Below are 20,686 nucleotides of genomic sequence, written 5' to 3'. Positions count from 1 at the left end.
AGGCAAAAGGACAACATAAGGCTACCTTTTTCTAGACTAACAAAAACTCGAAATGGTTTGACTTATCAGTCGCAGGTATTGTATAATTGTGTTCCCGCACATATAAAAATACTTCCTTTAAAATTATTTAAAACTTCTATCAAAAACGTACTTATAGAAAATGCGTTCAATTCAATTGACGAGTTTATAAGTCACTGTCGCAGAATTGAGTAAGGAATATGCATGTCTCTTTGTTGTACTTGTATGTACTTTTTATATGCCTTTGTGTCTGTTAATTACATATGTATGAGACTTGACTAGAGTAAGTGTACCCACACAATAACTCAATAAATATATTATTATTATTATTATTATTATTATTATTAAACAAGAACTTTACAACTGACAAGATTGACTGTCTTGCAATAAATACGATCAAATACGGCTTTTAGCCATAACGTCAGAGTTTGTTAATATTGATGGAAAGGTGTATACTGTGCCGATAATTTGACATAAGTAGATTATATAAAACAAAAAATACATTGGAAAATTGTACGTCAAAATCAAAGAGATGCTATTCCGGAAGCAGCAAAAAGATGAAAGATAACCCTAAGTTTGGCTTCCATATCACCACGTAGAATTACCAAGCTGGCTCTTGACAACTACCATTACGTAATGCTAATAACTTTAAAGTGTACAAGCGCATGCAAACTGCCAACTTGTGGATACGTCACTGAAGAAAAGGAAGAAGGAGCAGATTTTAGTGTATATGAAACTTTTGAAAGTACCGATGGGGTTAATTTAGTTTTCATTAAATTTTAAGAGTTAAAAAAAATTCCGTTCGTTTACTTCATGCATTAGTTACTAATTGTTGATTTTATCGGAAATGTAGTTATGACAATATTGTACAGCTTTCATTTAAGAAAATGATGAAGTCGGACCAATAGTTCTAAAGATAGGTATAGTTAATTTTATAAAACTCAACATCCGCCATCTTAGATTGGCCGCCATTTCTATTAGCTACCACTTTGAGATGGCAATTATCGTTTTTTTAAATCCTAATGCATGTGTTTAACCGTGGTAAAAAGGAAAATTGGTACCCCCAAATTATACCATTTCCTTAAATTTAGCCAGTTGGCCCATAGACTAATGTTAACAAAAAAGAATTTAAAAAAAAGTTTTAAAGAAGATTTTTTTTATATTTCGTTGTTGAATGAATTACACAGGGTGTTCCTAAATACAAATGCAAACGGTCAAAACTAATATAATAAAACTAATAAATGTCCAAACAAATCAGAAAACCAAATTCTTATTTTGTAATCTACCCTCGAATCTACCAGTGGCGCACCGACAAAAAAGTTCATGGGTAGAAAATCGAACATGGCCCCTGAAAAAGCAACATTAGTCATTACCATTACCTTGCGACTTTATACCTTACTTAAATCGACCTGTTCTACTTAGATTTTTGGAACCATTATTTCCTAGAGAGCTTTAAAAGACTCTCTTGCAAATTTGAAGTTTCTGCATGCCAGGAGAATAACAAGTTCAAGTAGACACTTTTAGTGTTCGATTATCTTTTCATTAGGGAATACGAATTTCAGTAATACTTTTCCAACTATACTGGATCGCATCTACGAAATTAGAAAATCAGAACGGCTATTTCCATTTGTTCCATGTGTTTTAAGTATACTTTTTGGAGAATAACTTAATGAATTTAATGACAACAAGAAGGAATTTAGCATCTTCGTAATTATGAAGTCTAAATTTGTGCAAATGCGTCTTTTACTTCCCAATTTACTCAGTTTGAAGGTACGTGCAGGAATTTAATGTGGTGCTTTTGCTGTTTTTTGTGCAGTTGCAAATCCATAACTATAGAAGAAAAGAAAAAGAAATAGGGGGACTCAGGGATTGGTCGTAGGACACCCATTATTCCTACCCAACTATTTTACACCGATAACATAGGCAAGTAAAATTTGTCCTACAAATTCCGGAACGCCCATTTCACTCTACAGGCCTAAAACAAAACATTTCTTCATTACTAACGCTTTGTTATTAATTTATTCTACGCTAAATATCTAACTTTAGCAGCAGCATGCATTTTATTAATACCTACGTCATACAGTTCTTACGGCATCCATCAGGTAGCTCAAATCAAGAATTAAAGTTAGTTGTTTCCACTTTACCCACCGATTATTACATTAGCACGTGATCGACTAATAACCAGAAATTGATTATTGGTTCCCCTTGTTCGTTTACTACTTGGTAAAGGAAGTTTGTACTTCCACTTATTCCCAGAACTTAATTAATAATCAATCGCGCACCGTCGACAATAAATTATTTTATTATGAACGTCTTGTTACCGACAGAAAAACTGACCTTTTTTTATCAATTATAACATAATTGTATTATGATACCCATATATGGTTCGTAATTATGTAAATAATTACAATACCAAACATCGGTAGGTAATTAAAGTCAGTGTAATTACTTCGTAAAAACGAATGAAAACAACTTTGTGTGTGTGTGTTACATGTAAATAGGTGGAGAACATAATTGGTATTTAAATTAATACTATAATGACTACATCAAATAAATCAGATAAATAATAAAAGTAATTACAGTAAACAATATTCTATTTATAAATTACCATCTGCATGATTCCATATAGGCAACTGTAATCAAATACGTCCATCGGATCATTCTTGCAACCTCACGATCGTGATCTTACCAGGATTCATTTGCAAATACGACGAAACAAAGAACTCTTCAAGATCTTATTTTTCATGATAAAAAGTGTTAATGCATTACAGACCAGTAGGTGTTACCAAAATGTCTGCAAAGTTAGCAACAGAACTAGTGGCTTGGTTGCACTTGGTAGTGTTGCGATTTTGCGAACCCGACCTAAGGGCAAAATGCTAGTGCATTTTCATTCAAAGAACATGCTGCACGCACATTTGAATGAGAATATCAATTCTGATTTTCCAATCTCGTAGACGCAAACCCTTATCAGGGGGAAAAAGCTATCCCTGAAATTTGGAATTTAAACTGAAATGATATGGCTCGAACATTAACTCTGTTGTGCGTTATTACGAGGGAACATTTTTATGTAACTAGCTAGCCATGAAAACATTTTGACAGACAAACAGCTTCAGCATTTATAAGTAGCGTCCTGAGCAAGTGGTGTAAAAAATGGCAAGATTTTTTTTGTAATTTTGGTAGCGGTTTGAAGGTTGAAAAATTGGTGAAGAAGCATTATAAGATTTTTGACTATAATAGATTGATTTATAGCCGTTAGTTATTATTTATCACTGCGAATTTCACTATTTATTCTTCGACTACGATCTTGACTCTTCTCTTAAACACAATTCTAGAGAATTTTAGAGGCAGCATGTCATGTTTCATGTAAAAAATGCGTCACGTCCGCGTTCATTCCTTATCGCCCTTGACTAATCCTTAATCGGCCTGATGGCGCCTTGACGGTGCTCTAAAAAATTCGTTACAATATTATCAGGTAAAATTCTGGTCGAAACATATTCGTGTTTTAAACAGAACCTCTATTTTTCAGTTTTTGAATCGCCGAAAGTGTAATAAGCTAAGGGCGGCATATGAGAAATTCAGAGAAACTTGGGAGGCTATGAAGGCAATTTGGGAACTTTAAAAAGCTTTGGAGGGAACAAGGAGAGAAATCGGGACGAAGAGAAACTTGAAGGAATGACTTGTTTGTGTGTCAGTCACTGTCACTACCAGTCACTTGTCACTCGCTGTAGAAAGCTATGTAATGCCCGTAGATTCACCCCTCTACGTCTACGGCCAAGGACGAAAAAATTCTGTTTGTCTTTTTAGTGACAGGCAAAGGCAAAAATTAAAAAAAAAACTCAAATACTTCTCAACATAACACAGAAGCAGCACTAATCTTTTTCTTATGTTATTTCAACAGATCAACTTTATTAACGAGCTCCTAGCGAGTTTATAATTTTTGCGGTGTCTGTCCGTCCGTCCGCTAGCACGATAACTCATAAACGAATGAACCGATTACGATGAAATTTTTCAGGTGGATTCTTTATCAAATTTGTAAATCGAAGTTCGTGAATTGGCAATGTACACCAAAAAATAAAGTAGGCCCTTTTGACATTTCCGTTAGTTATGAACCGAATTGCATGTGCCATCTTTCTTATTTATGGAGGCATTTAAATAAAATTTCATACATAGCCACTTGGAATAAAAACAAATTTAACGCCATTTATGGAAGCAATTAAATGAAATTTCATACATATACACTTTAAATAAAAGCAACATCAGGTTTCGAATTTGGTTTTGCACATGCTATAGGCATACCCAGGAGCTCGTTTGCTATATTTGTTTAATTTATTTTTTTATACGAACCGTAAAAAAGTACATACTGTATTGAGTAGAATTTTTTATTACCAATACAACGATGTATGGCACACAATAGTGATACCGATAAATAAATAAATAATAAATAAATATAAACACAACGCCCTAATCGTGCGAGAATAACTATCGAACAAATTTTCCATTTACCAGGACATGGTAAGTTGATCCACATGACTGGAAAGGACAGTCGATACAAGTTCTTAGGCCTCGTATAACAAATGGCTTGTTTGATTTGAAGTTAAAACACGGGCACTAAAATTAGGTAATCCGACGGTAAGTGTCAATGTCATTAAAGACCGCTTCAGACGGGCGACGAAGTATTACATTCTTCTAGTCTTCAGGATCGCAGAATGTAGTTTCGTGTTTAAGAAAAACGTATTTATGGGCCACTAACCATCTACAAAATCGAAAAAAATTTAAGTAAAATTTAAATCAGATATCATCCGTTAACATGCTCCCGTTACAAAATCTATCGTAAGCCATTAAAATCAACTGTCAATAAAAATGAAACTTATATGAAACCTGTCTGAACAAGCCTCGTGCGTTTCGTGGTCAAATATTAATGATATTTTTTCCACAAAAAGAAACAAAAGTGGGAGACAGTTGGTTTCAACAGGAGGGTGCACTCGCGCACAAAGCCGTAATCGTGCGAGATTACCCATCGGAGAAATTTTAGATTTTCCAAAAAATTTCTCCGATCTCGCACGATTAGGGCGTTGTGTGCGGGTGCGCCAACCTGTTGCAACCAACAGTTTCCAATTTTTGTTTTTTTTTTTGTTTGCCGTTCATCGTGTAATAAAAAATGCTCCTCAATACAGTATGTATTTTTTCACGGGCAATATAAAAAATTCAACTGATAATTTCTCCGAAATGAATCTTTTCATTTATTTTCTTTAAACCATAATAACTCTTTAATTGCGCATATTTTTCCTAATTTGACAATCTTCGTATCTTCTACGGTTTTCGAGATCTCTATGATAGACATCTTTATCTTGGACACAGTTCGCGTCAAAATCTTCCGTCAGTCCATAATCCTTCGGCTGTAAATAACCGAATTCGAACAAACCTCGCAAATTATAACAGTAAGTACGGAAGTATCGCGAATTAAATCAAAATAGTGATACCGTATGAGTAAGGGTTATTTGTGTTTTACATATGGCGCTGTACGGTTATTTCCAACGCCTCCGATGGTTGCAAGGATTGCGAAATCTGTGAATTTGTTTGTATCTAGCCGTCGGTAAAATTGTTTTTTAGAAAGTTAATTCCAAATAGTTTTCAACCCCTATATTGTAACAAATTGCTACATGCTGAGCGTTACGGCAATATACTCGATTCAGGTAGGTAAGTAAGAGAATATTGAAACAATTATTGTATGAAAATAGAAAAAATACTAATCTAATTAAATGTAGACCTGTGTTAAATAATGAGTTTAATTAAATAAAAGTTGTTTTTGGAACAAGAAACCATTCGACCATTTCGACCATATCAAAAATATATTTATTTGATTGAACGCCAAATTTACTTTAGTTAATTGATTTTTCTTTTCTGTCTAATACACCGATCTAAATAATGTATTAATATATGCTCGACATTGATCTATCACTTCGTTATACATACTATTTGCCTAGCGTTTAAGGGAAAGGTATTCGGTAATTAGCAAATTATGTTAAAAGGGGCTGCGCCTTCTGATATTTATTTAATTCCTAAGAACAAAAGTCCGTAAGCTGTCCGGAACAATAGATGCGAGTGTGATAAAGTGTCTCTTTATCGAACGGAAGTACAACAAACTCCCTGTAAGCCCAGTTCCTTGACGTCGCGTCGTATTGAATTACGAAAATGACGGCCGCCGTACAACTTAATTTATAGTTCACTTTAAATATTAATCTCGTTTTTGTAAAACGCCATCGTTTCTATCTATGGCCGCCCGTTATAAATAATTATATTTCTTTGTTCAGTTTTAAAGCCCTTAATAATAACGAAACGTTAGAACGAGTAAATTGAAGCGAATGGCAATTTGAAATAAAAAAATAACAATTTCCCTAAACAAGCTTATTCAATTCCGACCCACTCAAAATTATATTCAAACGCAACACACGCATAAACAAATCCAATTAACTGCGCATTATTCTGACAGGGCCACCCTTCTTTTAGCCGGTCGCATATGTGTATCGGGTAGCTAGCGGGAGGGTGTACTTCTCTACTGTGACTCACTAAACGGAAAACGCAAACATTGTAGAAAATATGTCATACAGATTTGATTTCCCTTCAATTCCCATTGGAAATTTTCGCCCGTTATTTTAAATGCTAATTAACCTCCCTCGAAAACCGCTCGCTCTCGACCGAGGGGATGCTACTTAAAGTGAGGAATTAACGTAATTAAATAAAGACGTTAGCCGTTCAATATATTATTGTAAGAAAATTGAGTAAAAATTTCACCGCGCGCTGGTACTCCTCCACTGCGGACAAAAGTGAAAGAGGGTTGCAGAGAAACGTATAACTGTAATAACTTGAGTAGGGAAAGTCCGAGGATTGGAAAGCAATTTTCTCGTGCCCAGAGGCGTGCTGACGGGACAATACATACATAATAACCCTCTTTGCTTTGTTGGACATATGTTTTCTAACAAATTCGTTTATGTACTTGCTCCGAAATATAGCGGCGCTATTTGAACATGCCAATAATTTAATACCTACCGCCACTTTCTTCGATGTTAGAGTCTCTTTCGCGTATCCACATGTAGAGCTAAGTTACATAATGAGAAACGGAATCTTTTAACAAAATTGAGGATATTTGATCGCAGTTTCCCGGCTTGCCGCAACGGCCCTGTTCCGATAATTGAATAGCGCTCCAATAGCTGTAATGCGCTAATAATACGTCATAATGTGCGATGCTATCGCTTGATGGGATTGCTTTGTTTCCAGAGAAAGGCAGAGTTTCTTGGCTCTCGGATTGGGGAGATGTAATACAATTTAGTCGAGATACGAAATGAAGTAGAGAACCGTCAAGTTATGCATCAGATGAAAGATACGGAGATTGGTTTGAGTTACTTTTAGCCATATTAGTTTAGGCAAATCAGATTACGTTTACAATTTTTTAACGTTTCGATCATTCCGGAGACTAATCAACTTTCCCTTTGTATCCTCTTCTTTTGATTAATGTCTGTTAACGCGCGGTATACGATGTCGTTTTGTTTGTGCTGAATAGGGGTTCGATTAACTGTTTTTCGTGCTTCAATTACTTGTACACCAAAAGCGTATGTTTAACCTAAGTAATCACGGGGTGAACAATTTTCCAATATAAACTGTGCCCAAGGTAAGGATGTCTATCATGGGGATTTCCAAAACTATAGAAGATAGAATTAACAAAACAATTAAGCATTATTAAATAAATACAGTATCGACAGTAGCTGCGAATTTTATTCCCCTACCGATCACGGTCGAGTACGGTACAATCACTTGATGCGACACCGTTGTCTTCTCGCAGCTTAAACGAAACTCATGACTTTGTACCCATATACGAAAACACTCGTGAAAGCATAAACATTTACAAAACTATTAAGATTATTTTAAAAAAAGTGATAGGTATAGATTATTGGAGATTTAGAAAAATTCGCAATAGATGCAACTGCTTTAAAGTGCAATTTTACAACAAATCTTCAACATGTTCTGATAATAGATCTCTTAACACATAGGTCTTCAAAGAGTTTAAAATGTGCACAGTGTGATTAGGCAACGCACGAGAAATCAAATTTAAGTAGACATCTGTTAACAGTTAACAGTACTGCCAAATATTCAAAGTGTGCACAGTGCTCTTCTTAAAAATACGCAATACTTCTTAAAGTGTACTTAAAATGTAATTTTGCAACAAATGTTCAACATATTCTTAAGACACAAGCCTCCAAAGAATTTAAAATGTGCCCATAGTGTGATTATACAACGAACTACTGGAGCCGACACGTAAGAAGGCGGAAGATCACGCATCTCCAGTATTCAAATTCTATTAATTGCACTATTAGTGCGCCACGGAGCCAGTTGGTTCCTCCCGCAGACTCTAAATTAGTCATCTACGGCCTACCCATAGCCCGCTGTAACCTTTTTACACACAATGCAAGGTAGGAATACGTTAACTTACAATACTTTAAAATGTGTCCAGTGTGATTTTGTAACACATCACCACAATGTGCTGAAACGGCTTCTCTCTTAACTCACAAAACCTCAAAGGATTTAAAATGTGCACAGCAATATTTCGGCTCCGGAATGACCTTGCTCTTGCAGAAGGGATCCAACGGTGTGCGGTGTATCAAACTCAGATGGTGAGTGATTAAATTTATGTCTAGATGGCTGCATATTCATAATTTCTATAAAACAAGTGTAAATTCTGCAGGTATGTTTAGTACTCTACTCCAACAACAGTAGATATACTTTGCACCCTACGTTTCGTCCAGACCTTCTATTTCCCTTTTATGTGTATTGTTTTACGAAAGTGTTCTCAAAACTTCGCATTTGAACGTGTGGCTCTCATCTGCAGATGAGTAGTCATGCCCTTCCTTTTGAACTCCCTGGAGAGATAGGGTAGGAACAAGCGAAGACAACAATTCGTTGATTCAACACCGTACATTAAATTACCATAAAGGTTAGACCCCCCCCCCCTCCACTACACAGCCCAAATAAATTGAGCCAATAAGAATAAAATCAAAAATTTTCGGTTCGAAGTTGCTGACTGATTGGTTTCCAACAAGGTATTTCACAACACTGTCCCAGGTAACCGATCTCAATAAACAGCCAGGAAAGCTGAGCTGATGGCAGTAGTTGATAGAAAACAGTTCCAGTACATGAGTACCATGAACGATAGTAAGTACCAGTCAAGAGACTAAATCCATCTTTACAAGGGTCGAACGACGAGCTGAATTATTAGTACCTATGTATATGGATCTGGGAAACTGGTGCCGCAAAATTTAAAAATTTGTAGGTACATACATACAAGTCCGTTTGCAATAATATACTTTCAACTATATGACCTCGACTTATCCCGGAAGACACACTTCGGATGACCTAATTTTTATTCATTTGTTTAAATCTGACAAAACCTGGACTAAATTTGATTCACGTGGCCATAACACGACGATTTATTTGAGTTTTTTATTCAAAATTTTTGGAAAATACATCATGCGGACGTTGTTATTGGTATCATCACCTATAGTAACGATCACCCTGTATAATGTAAATCTCAATTTTTTAAGGAGTGGTCGGTAATTTAGGTTGAGCACAAATTCGATCATATTATTTCAATTTGAAATCAATGTTGATTTGTATTAGAAGTATTACATGCTAATTCTGTTTAAATAATAGCCGTGTATATTGCTTTTTTTATGGTTAATTTACATTACGTAAAGAAAGATTAGGGATATCTGGAAGTAATTGCGGTAAGTGTTTTTTGTTAGTTTTTCTTATTTAAATCCGGTCTTGCTATAAGGAGTTCGTTATCCTTTCGTGAAAGATAATTAATGTGAAGATAAGGGAAAGTTGATCGAAAACGTATATTCAAGTTAGACGAGAGGCGAGAGCCAAACGTCCTTTTTAGTGAACTTGATGGGCTAATGTTTAGAAAATGATAAAGAAATAGCATCGGAAAGTGTAGAAGGGAAGAATGTTTTAAAAAGGCGAAGCGGACGGAAAACGGGGCTTTTTGGTTAGCATTTTGGTTAAAGACAGTCAGTCTTAGTGATTGTAAAGTTCTTGTAGAAGAAAGTCTAAACAGTGTTCTTAGAGATTTTAATTTTTCGTTACAAAAGTGAATGGTCTACTTCGAGTAAAGCTCAAGCATTGTGTTACGTCTCGTGTTACGTATACGGACAAGTGGTTTGAATTAGCAGTAATCGCCGAAGTGCTGCCTTCATATAAGGTTTTCCCTCGATAAAGTTAAGTTATCCATTACCAGAAACCCACTTTTATGCGTTAAAATCGAATTGTATCCATTACAATTCAGTGACAAATTTAGGATCTTGATAAATAGATCATTGTAAACAATTGTAACTGTGCTTACTAATTGCAAATTAAAGCTTTGTTTTGTGTTGGTTTGTTGTTTGCTCAAAATGAAAAAACAGTTCTTAGAATACTACACAATTTTTGATATTTCGCGAAAATCTGGAATGCGAAAATTTACATGTCAGTACTTATTAGTTGTAATACAGACGGTCCTAACAGGTAGGGAAATAGATCAAAGCCCGTGTATTAAAATATACGCCTATGCGTTTAAAGTGACTTAATTTATTTCAAAAATACTTGCCAAAAGCAACATCTCTGAATATATGCTTTATGATGGTAGTTATTTAAAAATTTGGCAATACGTAGGAATTATGATGTTTTCGTAGTCAGCGCTATAGATTAGTTTTATCATCGTATTTGTCAATAAGTGGTGGATTTTATAATAAGTAGATAGATGAGTTTCCGTTTATTTATTATACCAGCCGGTAAGTATTTTTAGTGGCTGACATTATTTAATCCAGGCCTATTTATACGGCCTAAACTAAAACGTACTTTTCCCGTTTTCCTATCGATGGTTCCCCGCAGACTATACTTTAAAAAAGAATTACAAAGAAATACGGTAAATGTGGCATGGATTGACCAGGTGGTGCGATCAGAACGAAGATAACCTTTCATTCGTATTTGAAATTTTGACCCAATCAACACAAACCACTTGTCCAAACCTTCCATATTCTCTTAGTAGGCACCAACCAACCCCTTTAACACGACTGGGAGATACAACTAGTCTCAATTCTCCATATTCTCTTTTTAAGTACCATCTTCCCACCACCAGTTTTCTATATATTGGCATTTCAGGCCCAACTTCCATTTTAGCTCCACCTTTTTATCTATAGGTATGTCCTCTATTTATTAGGATCACAAACTTGGTTTCAGTACCTCATCTTTTTGTGCACCTTCAACTCCCAATTTTAGAACATTGGAACGGGAATCGCTTTTTAAGATTTAAGATTAAACATTTTTCGCATTTCGTTCAAGTATAGGAAAGTTTACATTTGTACCGCTTTATGCGGAACGTGCACTAAAGTAAGTCTAGCGATTAACAAGTGATAAAGAAGAACGTATTTTGGGAAAGCGTCCGCTATTACCGCAGTCTCTTTGGTTGCTTAAATTACGTCAGTTCTTTTTTTGAGCCAGCTAAAATGCAGGTTTGTGATTGGTTAATAAGACGCGCTAGGCGAGGCCATTGTGTTCCGTTTTTATGGGGATGCGGCCGAGCTTACGTAAAAGGGCCGACACGAGGGAATCGGAGAAATTATTACTTAACTTCGATTTTTTATAAATAGGTACATCATGTAATTAAGTTTACATTAAAGTATTTTTAATATTGAGTACGAAACCTTTAACAAAAGCTACACAATTCTAAAATTTCATAATATTGTAGTGACATTCCTGTTTATCCTCGGAAAACTTTTTTACTATCGTCGAATCTTTATTTATAAGTATGCCAATAGCCAAGTACCAGGTAGAGATTATTGGCCATTACGTAAAACATTGTTAATAAACAATGATTTTACGATTAATTGTTGAAAAAAAGGTGAAACAATTACAGCACGCTACCATATAGTGCTCGCGGTACAACAAATATACCTACTGCCAAACTTACGAGGAACCCGAAAGACCCAGTGATAAGATAATGAAGAAATATTTCGGAAATATAAAATAAATGGTAAAGATTGCAACGAAACATAGGTACATGGGGCTCATGACTCTTCTTATGAGAACTTGAATGCTCATTTGGAACATAATAATTTAAAGGGGATATAGAATGTTGTGATTTCTTAATAATATTATTTTAGAATGCCTACAGTAATATAAATTTAAGGGTGGTAAATAATGTCAGAATGCAGATAGGAAACAATGATTCATTTTTATACTATTAGTAAGGCATAGTAAAGTGATTTAGATTGTCACAATCGTTTTGTTCGGTAAATCCCCCTTTCTATAAATTCCGGAATATATATCTGGTCTTGGTTGATTCCCATCCCACGCATAATGGACTCGAGAAAAAACAAATTTGTTTTTATGCTCAAATAGAGAAACAAAATTGAAAAGGAAACTGCAATAAGAGTGCTCCGCCGCTCGTCGTCCACTTGAGCGTTGTTTTTACATTCGAAATACGCAATCATGCGTTCCATCAATTTACGTTAAACATCATATGTACAAATACGGTTAAACGCCGGCACGTATTTAATTCAATTAAACTAAATTATTCGAACATTATTGAACTCGAAAAAAAATACTTTAGATAATTGGATAACTCTGCGGAATTCGAACGGCGCGGCGGCAATATAAAAAAAAGAGGGGCGAGAGTCGCGGTCAAACTGCTTGCTCATACGGTACCGACAATGTAATTGACAATATCGATTCGGCCGGCGTTTTCTGATCTCGAGTCTTATTGAGATAATCATACTATGTAAACATCCTTCTTGAAAATACCTCTCATTTCGCTTCCGCTCAAAATACACATTGTTAGAATCCGTTACCCCAAGATTCGATAGATATTTATCGAAAAGAAAATATATCCACATACAACGGTGGTTTATTATAGATCATTTAACAATCGCCCAGAACCCTCTTATGCCAAATTAATAAGTAATAGTTATACTTGCGGTTTTTTGCACAGATGAGATTTCCCCGTTGCTTTCCAGTAGAAGTATTTTCGATGTAGTTTTGTCGATAGCTAATTAGGTAACGATAGTTAATGACTTGGTTTTACACGCAAAATTTAATTATATTCATTTTTTAAACCAAGAGCGATATACATAAGTTAGGAAAGAACAAAGACGATGACTTCCAAATATGCGCCAAGTATACCAATAATAGTTATTTATAATACAAGACGATAACGGAATTAACTTTCATGAAGCCATAGCATTATACAACTTCTGAAAATTCTGTAGGTAGACGTCCAAAATAGTTATCCCATCGTTTCCATGGAAACAATATTGTATTCTGTTCTGAACTTCATTTTATTTCTTGCGCCGCGTCCCATTTTTAATAAGAATGGCAGTTGTCATTGGAATGCACAATTATTTCTTTCAATTTATCTACCCTTGCCGTTAAAATGATCACTTTATCCCCTTACGATTAAAAAGACACTTATTCAAACCTATTAAAATTACAATTTAACATCTGCGATAAAATAAAAATTTTTATTTTATAGAAAGAAATTGAACAATTTGCTTAGATAAGACTTATTATGTTAGAAAAAACTGTACTACAAGGGACGAATATTAAGGTTTTTTGTATGGGGGTTGATTTTTAGTCTCGTTTATTAATATTTTTAAAAATTTTACAGAAAATGGAAATGGCGCAAGTAAAGAATGTAATGAACGAATGACATTCTTAATAAAGTTTTAGTAAACCAAATCCTCGTTTCCTATGTGTATTTAGTAGTTCCGTCGTACAGAGATTCATTTTTGAGAGAATGAGTAGATAAATTACTCAAAAGCGACTAACACATCTTCTACTGCATGTGTATGTAGAAATTACAAAAAGTGTAGAAGTAGATAGATAGATATATTGAAAGACTTTGCCAGCAAATCTGCAGAAAGGCGAGAAAATTTTTGGATATATTTAATTTTTGATACTTTTCTTTACAATGCTCAATAGTGCAATAAATTAGGAACAAAATTTTTGTAACTTTTGTATGTTCTAGTTCTTCATTATTTTTTAAATAAAATAATGATCTAAGGGTATGGTATTCTCAATCGAGTCGTCAAGTATCTCCGAGTTGCTCAGTTGCATATAGCCAGGACATCCTTCGACACTTTTTTAAATTTTTTCAAAACATTTCTTTCAAAAATACATTATTTGATTGATTAAATAAACAGGTTTCAGGGTCACTTAAAAAACCCACTGCTTTGCATTAATTCGTACACAATTTTGCATGAGAGGGGCCCTTCAGGCTCCATGGTTGCTGATTTTTGCCCCCCCCCCCCACCGTTATTCATTTCCGACGTCGCTGACCTTAATCATCGTTTGTGAAACCGAGCATAAATGTCATCCCGCATCATCAAAATGAACCTATACAGGCTGATTCGAATTCGTGGGCCACCATAGAGATCTCGAAAACTGTAAGAGATAGGTAGACAGATTAAATTTGGCAAAGGTGCGTGTTTTGATGCTTCACAAAATGCCGTTTAGAAACTTAAAAAACTGTTACTTCCATAAGAAAACACCAAGTTGATGATGGTTAACCGGAGACGAAACGTCAGACTCAAAATTTAAAACTGGCAGGGAAATAGTGGACATAAGAATGCGTCATTTATTTTGAGATATTTCTTTAAATAACATCGGTAAAAAATAAAAACGATTTTGCAAAATTTCGTTTTTTTCAGTAAAATCGAAAGTAGTCGGAATTTTTTTCGTTTCAAAACGGCATCAAAATATGCAACTTTGCCAAATTTAATCTATCTACCTATCTCTTACAGTTTCCGACGAGGTTTCCGAGATCCCCATGGTGGCACTCGAATTTGAATCAGCCTGTACAGATGTCGATCCCTATAAAAAGCAAATTCTTCCACATGTACAAATGACTATAGTATGCTATAGTGCATTTTCGATTTTCCGTACGTACATTGGTGTTTTGTAACGTACACGGCATAGGTACTAATTTTTACGCTCGTGTTTACGTCTCTATAGAAAAACCTTTTTAGGAATATTGGGCACCGGATTCCAGATTCTCCGCCTACTTTTCCAAAAAACGTCGATTATTCATGTATCTACGAGTGTATCTACGTATGTATGTACAGTGTACAGTTTGGGAAAAGCACAACACAAAAAACAGGGCGCTATGGGAAAAATCTAATGTAAAATTCGATTATCTCTTTTGCTTTTGCAATACTTTGAAGAATATGTGCACCATTTGATGTTGAGTTCAGTGCCATTGAAAAATGATACTTGCCCCCCAAAATTCAATTTGGGGTTATAATTTAAAAACCGTGTAATATAGGAAATGCTAAACAAGTAATGCAATACAAAATTCGAGTATAAACAACTGATATATCTTGTGTTTTTTACGGATACGGATGCCGAGTGTGAAGTAACTTGCCACAAATTTCGATTAAATTAAGAGTGTGGAAAATTTCAAACAATTTTTATTGAATACGCTTAATTAGGTACTCCTTAGCCATTACTGTTAGGTTCAGTGTAGGGAATTGCGGGTTTAATATTTTGCCGTCGGATCCTATATACAGGGTGTCCATTTTTCGAGTGCCACTATGAGGATCTCGCTTAAAAAACCGAAAGTTGGTTAAATGAGCGCAAAGTTGCGAATTATCGTGCTGTATAATAATCTGAAAAGAATCTTAAAGCGTCTTCAATAGGTTTGAAAATATCGCAAAAAAACGAAATTTTTTATTGGCTTCATCGAGGTTTTCATGATAAACCAATCGTTCTAATCAAAGCATTATTCAGACACTTAATAATTTTCATGTGCAGGGTGGTTCAATTTCGTAGCTCACTATTGAAATCTCCGGAACGTAAGGGATACAGTGTAGGATAAACGGGGGCAAAGTTGTCCCTTCTTGTGACTAAAAACACGCTTTTGAAATTATTGAATAATCTTAGAAAATAACTGAGATATCACAGAAAAACTGAAAACGTCAAATTTTGTATTCATTTTCCTTAGGCACAACATTTGATTTTTAAATTTTTCTTGTAAATTTATGTAAAAGTATACAGTGTGATACGTCATTATTTTCGTGGACCAATTATTGTATCGCCCAATAAGTCCACCTACACGTTAAAGCTAAAACGCATTTGCGGTCACCATTTTTGGAATTGATGAGGATTTTCAATTGACCAGTAATGTTCATTGTTGCGATTAAAGATTGCTGCATTGGTAAATTTACACTCATCAGACCATATGATGTTACTAAGGAAATTGCAGTATTCCTGAATATGATTTTTTACAAACGTACAAAAAGCTACTCGTCGTTCATGATCTCACTTGATGATGTGACAGCAAATTCCGAGGCAAATTCATGCTCATTTTTATTGGGCCTATCGCCATACTGTCGTCTACATATTTTAAATGCAACAAATAAAAATACCTCAAGCTAGATTGTTCCCGCTCTGGATAACGCTGCAGCAAACATATAAACATTTCGATCCGAAGTGTAGTAAATTTCTATCACATTTCTTTGTTCTGCACTTGAAAAAGGTATTTTCGCAATAAGACTACCTATAGCATAAACGTAAATGACTCTACTTCTAATGCCAAATTGTTAAACCTTTGTTTACAGCAAAAGAACGTTTGGTTTTGCCAAAGCCCTCTTCGCAAAAAACAAAAAAGTGTCTGATTAATAGTTTGTTTAGAAACTCGGTTGGAAATGTCCTCGGAAATGTCTATAGCGCGTTCACACCTCCCAGATGCAGTATGGGGTCTTATGAACTAATTGCCTCTCTTACCAGTTTGCGTCATTCTTCGATAATACTATCCTTGTTTCTAACCGCATTGATGTCAAATTGACATATGATTAAATTGAAGTATTTAAAACAAAACATAATCTCCTTGTGCTGTCATTGTCAAGTTTGGCAAGCATGTACTGTATGTCCATAAGCACCATACTGCATTTGAAAAAATTAAAAACGAAAATCAATAATTTTTCGCCATAGGTATTGAACTTTTACGCAATGAGAGAACAAAAAAAGAAAAATTCTGACGTTTCACACTATACCTTTTACATAAATTTTCAAGAAAAATTTCAAAGTCAAATGTTTTATATTCATTTCTCTACAAAGCATCCACGGGTAACTAGATGTTGCTGAATCAGCATGGCTATGATGGCGATGCTGCCAATGAATTTCTTTTTTGTCCTCTATTTCTTTCCGTCAAAATCCAATGTGGCGTCCATAAGAAATGAAAAAGTAGCAGCCTCTAGCTTCTACATCTAGCGTGTTATGGAAATTCTGATGACAGATTCAGATTCTCCGAAAAAAGTGCCCATATAGGGTGTTAACGGGAACCGTCCATTTCCGACCGTTTAGCCTAGGAGAAATGAAAACAAAATTTGACGTTTTCAGTTTATCGGTAATACTCAGATATTTTCAAAGATTTTGTCAAAATTTCAAAAGTGTTTTACGGGCGTTTTTTAGTCACAAAAAGGGACAACTTTGCAGGGTTCGCCTGAATGGACCCAATCCGAAAAAACCCACTAAGTTTTTTCGGGTTGGACCCACTTGAAAAAACCCACTGGATTTTTCATTAGTGGGTTTTTTCATTTTGAAATAATTAACAAGTGACTGGGCTGGTATGAAATAAATTTATATGGCAAAAGTATATTTCAAATTAAGCACGAATCAATTTTAATTTTTAAAATACAAAAATAAAACATAGATACTTCCATTTGAGTTCGTTTAGTATTAGTTAACAATTCAAAACAGTTCAAAACTTGTATTCTTATTCTTACTCATAGTAAAAAAGTGAACCACCACAACACAACCACAATATTGAGGTGCCTTTTTTTCATATTGTCGAATTGTTTAATTCGGATCGAAAAGGTAGGTACTATTGCCCACTTTTACCCGAAAAAGTCCGAAAAAACCCACTTGGGCCCAGTGGGTTGGGGTTTTTAAAAAAATCCGGGTTTTTTCAAACTCTGCAACTTTGACATTTACTACACTGTATCCTTTACCGTTATGGAAATTCCAATTGATTTGATGACCGAAAAACCAAAGGTAGTCAAAGACTGTTCAACCTGCAGAACAAAAACTAAGATATCCATGGCTTCCTTTACTTTGTCAAAAACTAAGATAGTTGTGTGACAACGGCAAGAATAATAACGGGGGACATACACAGAGAAGTCTACAATAGTCCGTACTTTTGAGAGATTCTGTAAATGTAATCTTATAAAGTACAGAACTTGCTATTTGAATTGTCCTGCTGCGAACTGTTCGGGCGCGAATTGTCCGCAAACGATCTAACTTTTATACAAGGAACCAATTCCTTCACAATTGCACTCTGATTTCATTACTATTCCATTCAATTTGATACAATTGCACCTTCATTCCACCAGCTTGTTTTCCCCTCGGAATTATTTGATGAAGTGAAATGGTGGTGTTTGTTTACTGGGAGTGGTTTCACCCTCGATATTATCAATACATTTATTAATAATTTGTTAAATCCTCAGATTAAAATTTAAAATCTTAATTTTTGTGGTTATCTGCAATATCTTTATACACTTACAATGGGGAACTTTTCACATATACATATACTAATAGTTTCGTAACAGTGCAGTGCTTGATACACTACCAGAAGCTTTTTACCCATTTTCGATTACTCGCTTCAGTACCTACCTAGAACAACAAGCAAAGCCATTTCTAATAAAACTAAGACCCTAAGAATGTTTCTTACAACCCTCTACACTTATACTGAGCGAGATACTATACTGAGACTTATACTATGGATAATTCCGTTTTGATTCTCGAGTAGAACCGAGAGTAGAACGGAAAATTAGGAAAAATGTAGTGGCTCCTTCTTGACACCCATTCTTTTCATATTGAACACACACCAGACAGCTTAATGTAAGGGGTTTCATGTGCAATTTTGGTCATTAATCCCGAATTAACTTTACGTAAGTTAGAGGCACTAACAACACGCGAATGAGTGAAAGCAACTCTCGCAGTGTTTAAAAACGAAGTAAGCAGGAATCGATTAAAACTTACTGAGAAGGAAACCTTTATAAACACAATTACAAGAATGTAAACATAAGAGCTGTCAAGAAGATAAAATTTCGGAAATAAGAGCTGGGAGGTAAAATTTAATTGGCCCGAAATATCTAATATGGAAAAAATAAATTGATTATTAAATATTTATTCAGACTAGTGGCAGGGATACTGTAAAACAGAGCTAATAAAACAGGTCCATGAATAATGGCTCAAAGGATAGTCCGGCGTGTTTCGCTTCCTAAGATAGAAGCTATTCAAACTGACAACTTGTTTGCTCGCCCACTTGTTTTATTTTCCTCGGATAATTGCATTCGTTGTGTTGAAACTGTTTCAATTAAATGAAATTAGATTTAAATTAAGAAGCGTTAATTGATTTTTTAATATTTACACAGTTGTTTACTTCTGGAATTGCTCGATTAATCTTGTCAAAACTAATTTTTATTTATTACGCTAAAAAGCATCGGGAACGAAAGAAATCGAATCTCGCGGAATCGCATTGATTAAGAATAGGTACCTAATTTTACGGATGGCTTCCTTTGCTGTGAAGTAATTTGTTAAAATTCAATTGTTCGCTTCGGGTACCGCGTGTATTATGGACATTTATATTTTTACGTAATTTTAAATGAACAAAACCACTCGTGCTAAAATTTTAATCTATTTCTTATGAAGGCGGGGTGGAATCGAGAACGGTTTGCAAAAGTTACAGATTCGTTTTACGCTTGCAATTACGGATGGGCTTACGAGCGAAAGATTGGGGAAGAAATTTGGGCAGAAGTCGGAACGGAAGCAGCAACGTGCTGCGCAAGAATGACAGTCACACCAGCACGTGCTTTACGTCATTGAGAGAAACTAACCACACATGCTTGTAAAAAATTACAATATTTTGAATGCGATAAACACTTAATTGAGGAAAAATGCGTAGTAAATATAATTTTAACGAGTGATAAGAGCAAGAACATTGTATCATTTGACGTAGGTACTTCTTCTAACGAGCTGCATTTTCAATTTTATTATCAATGTTATCAATCCCCAAATGGTCAACGTGCCAAATAAATGTAATAAAGAAATGACTTACAGCTTTAATTCTGACGAAGAGCGTCGTACGTTGCACGAGGGAAGATCGTTCTAGATTTTCACAAATAATCGAATTTTACCAAAAACGTAAATCAAACACAATCTCATTTCATAAAGTAAACAAAAATCACTTAAACTTATCAGTAAATAACCTAACTCAACATTGACAAATGCATCAGACGTTTATGCGAGAGACCCGTACTTTTCTAACGTCAAGCAAACGTGCGATTAGCGCGACGTTCCGACTCGGAATGTGAAAGCTCTAGCGCTTCGCCAGAGCACGAAAACTGAACAGAGCACAGCTTTTCGAAAGCAGAAACGCGCATAGGTAAAAGCTCTGCCTTGGGTGGGGGTGAAATAACAGAAAACAGTCGCACCGCCTGTCAGATACGTCATGTCAAATATTTCGACGTGTTTGAAATAGGGTTTGATGTCTAAAAGGTTTATTGAAAGTGTCTATTCCATTATGTACCTCTTGTAAAGGAATTGTTTGCTTGTGTAGTATCATCGACGATTCGGGCCT

General features: G+C 35.1%; 1 long non-coding RNA gene across 2 annotated transcripts; it reads right to left on the bottom strand.

Moving 5' to 3' along the window:
- Positions 1–1,192: 1,192 nt before the first annotated feature.
- LOC116167583 lies at positions 1,193–20,452 on the bottom strand. 2 transcript variants are annotated; one of them, XR_004144574.1, is made up of 4 exons: positions 20,165–20,452; positions 1,670–1,993; positions 1,418–1,610; positions 1,193–1,366 (listed from the first exon to the last, which is right to left on the bottom strand). It is a non-coding gene; the product is annotated as an uncharacterized LOC116167583 (long non-coding RNA). The 2 variants fall into 2 exon arrangements; XR_004144573.1 differs by lacking the exon at positions 20,165–20,452 and adding an exon at positions 2,093–2,216.
- Between the last annotated feature and the right edge of the window lie 234 nt (positions 20,453–20,686).

The sequence above is a fragment of the Photinus pyralis genome, unplaced genomic scaffold (genome assembly GCF_008802855.1).
Source record: "Photinus pyralis isolate 1611_PpyrPB1 unplaced genomic scaffold, Ppyr1.3 Ppyr1.4_LG4, whole genome shotgun sequence".
NCBI classification, from domain to species: domain Eukaryota; kingdom Metazoa; phylum Arthropoda; class Insecta; order Coleoptera; family Lampyridae; genus Photinus; species Photinus pyralis.
Note: the sequence above shows the minus strand (reverse complement) of the source record. Positions and strands in the feature narration are given on the sequence as shown.